This window comes from Bactrocera neohumeralis, chromosome 4 (genome assembly GCF_024586455.1).
Source record: "Bactrocera neohumeralis isolate Rockhampton chromosome 4, APGP_CSIRO_Bneo_wtdbg2-racon-allhic-juicebox.fasta_v2, whole genome shotgun sequence".
Lineage (NCBI taxonomy): Eukaryota > Metazoa > Arthropoda > Insecta > Diptera > Tephritidae > Bactrocera > Bactrocera neohumeralis.
The window spans coordinates 65,962,855-65,966,236 of NC_065921.1; positions in this window are offsets into that span (position 1 = coordinate 65,962,855).

A 3,382-nucleotide genomic window follows, 5' to 3' on the forward strand; every position below is an offset into this window, starting at 1 on the left:
CAAATTAACTTATCATTTATATATTTTCTATAAAAAGATCATTTAACTCCTTATAAATTTTTTATAAATAATAAGTACAGCTATATATGTTTAAAGGTTTTTTAGTGTTCAAATACAATGTATGCGATATTCGCAATAAACATATGTAATAAATATACTGCTCATAATGCATTACAAGGAGTAAAAAAAAAAAAAAAAAAGAAAAACACTCAAATATGTTTTATACAAATTATTGATATACCCATATCGATTTAAATAATAATTATCAATAATTCAAAACATATTGAATGAAAAGAACAAAAAGAATTTTTTTTTATTCTTTTTTTCCGTTTTTTTAATATTTTTTTTCGGATAGGAACACAATAATGATCCTTCCGCAGGTTCACCTACGGAATCCTTGTTACGACTTTTACTTCCTCTAAATAATCAAGTTCGGTCAACTTTTGCGAAACAACCGTGAAACACAAGGCGTCACAGTGATCACGTCCGGAGACCTCACTAAATAATTCAATCGGTAGTAGCGACGGGCGGTGTGTACAAAGGGCAGGGACGTAATCAATGCGAGTTAATGATTCACACTTACTGGGAATTCCAAGTTTATGTGAACAGTTTCAGTTCACAATCCCAAGCGTGAAAGTGGTTCAGCGGTTTACCCGGACCTCTCGGTCTAGGAAATACACGTTGATACTTTCAACATTCAGCAGAATTGCCATCGATTTATCCATCAATATGTCAACCCCCACACCTAAACCCCAAGAATTAACAATCTCCAAGAGATCTCCTCCCGCCCGTTCTAATTCACACCGCGAACGACCTTCCACCAGAAATAGAAGATCATCCGCATACGCACAGCACTTACAAAGTGGCTCGAGCTGTCCATGCAGAGAATTCATCATGAAATTCCAAATATATGGACCACAGATGGAACCCTGCGGGCAGCCACGAACCACCTCAATCTCCACCATTACTCTCTCCAGCACTTTTCCAAGTACTGGAAGGAGACTGATGCCCCCATAAGATCGAGGATCGCTCATCTTATCAGGGGACTTCAGGAAAGGAACAACCCTAGCCGTTTTCCACTCGCGTGGAAAATATCTCTATAGACCTGACCCCAGGGGTCGTTCCTATTCTGCCTAACAAAACTCCTCCACTCATCCTCCTTAATTTTGATTAACATATCCTTATAATCCCTATTCGCACAACTAAATTCATACCTAAGCTGGGACAACCTATCAGAATTGGACCGCCGGGCGCGTTGAGACTTCCGCCTCAATCGCCTGACAGTCCTCCTTATCAAGGTAAGCTCACGCGTCCACCATTTAATTTTAGTAACCCTACGAGACCCAAACCTACCAAAAACCCTATCATTTACCCCCTAAACTACCTCATAGAGACGAGCAATTTGCTTGTCCACCCCCAACTCTTCAAACTCACTAAGCGGTATTCAAGATACCGCTTCCCCAACCGAGAGTCCGTATTGGTTCCAGTCAGTACCAGTGGTTCGCCATCGCCGCCGTCATCGAAAGTATACCACTCACTGGGCTCATTCACAACGTGGAGACCATTAGCCACCACTCATTCACTTAATACCTCACCCCGACTGTGGCTCCGATATCCAGACGAATGCCGGGATACCTTACTGAACCACATCAAAGACGAGGCATTCGCATTCATCCCCAGGATAAATGGACTACCACCTACAAGAAGTAGCAGCATGTTCATGTATCCCAGGTAGGGCTCTAGGGGCTCGCTATACTTACAATATAAGCTAGCCACAACCAATCTACCGAAAACCCCCTCAATAGCTACACAAACACCCAGCCGTGAAGAATCCAAGACTACACAATCATAGCTCGGATTATTCACAACTACTGCGGCATTAGCTCTAAGGTCCATGAAGACCTTAAAACCCCCAGGAAGACCCCGACAGACAGCTGACATCATCAGATGTTCAGCTGGCCTACCCTTAAAAGCACAGTTGCGGCAATGTGGTGCATTGACGCAACCGGCAGCTCTGTGGCTTTCCTGACCGCACCTCCGACAGACATCTGATCTAGCCCTACACTCAGCCAAAACCCATACACCGGAAGCAGCCAGCGACGGGGCTATCCGGTCGCACCCGGAAGGCCAACCCCACCTCCTCAAACTTTTTATTCTTCACCACTCTTTCCCTCTCACGAGCAGAAGGAGTGCGAAGAATCGCCCCACCTCCCTTAAGTGGCCGGACATCATGGACCCTCACTCCAGGTGAGGGACACACCTCCTGAACCACCTTCTTTATAACTTCCTTAGAGGAAGTTGCAGGCCCCTTGCTCCTCACAACCACCGCGAAAGTCTCCACCGGCTTCGGCGTAACCGGTGCAATGGCCTCCAGCACCTGTGCTGCAGGCGCAGGCATCGGTGCCGACGGAGCCGGCAAAGACCTACCCGGCGACGAAAAGTGCCCCCCACATCCTCCTCTAAGGGCGTCAACATGTCCTCGAAGATGGGCATTCTCGGTAATCACCGTCATCAGGAGTTCCTCATACTTTGAGGCAAACTCCAGCAGCCCCTTCGCGACCTCCTTCTCAAAATTCTTAGCTCCGAAAACTAACTCACTAAGCTCACCATTTAAGTTCTTCGCAGCCACAACATAGCTAGTAAAAATCTTTATCTTGATGGAATTGAATCGCTGAAAAACTCTTTAAATGTAACTTTCAAACCCACCATCAAAAGATCACAGATTTCTTCATTGTCTAAAATAAAATATGTATGTATGTATTTAAGTATTGGTATCTTTCATCCTAATGTTCCTCATCATACAAAATATGGGTGTATTCATGTATAATCAATCAATTTTAAGGAATTGAATTCTTAAAAAAATTGCTTAATTTTGCTTTAACTTGTTTTGTTAATAAAGTTTTCCTTTATGTGTTCAAATAATGCTACGATCTTGATTTTAAAATATGTACGTATAGTTCATTAAATGGTTATGTTTAATTCGAGGATTAATTTATGTAAGCTAACAAGAAGATGTAATTATATATGTACATAAATAATTATGTTCGTTTAAGTACCCTCATTGAGGTACTTAAGCGGGTTCTTTTAAGTACCCACCTCGAGTTACTTAAGCGGGTTCTTTTAAGTACCCAACCCGCTTAAGTAGCTTAAAATGCTGACATTTTTCGTGAGGTACTCAACCGGGTTTTACTGTAGTAGACAAAGAATTTGAAATAAAATAATATTGTGATTGAAAATTGAGATGTAAGCTATCTTATCAATAGACAAATAACTTGCAACAAAATATTCTATTATTCTTACTTTTTAAATTTTTGATTTGATTTTGAATTTTTAGGATAACCAGCCGCGTCTTACTTAGACTGAGGTGTAAATTAAATTCATG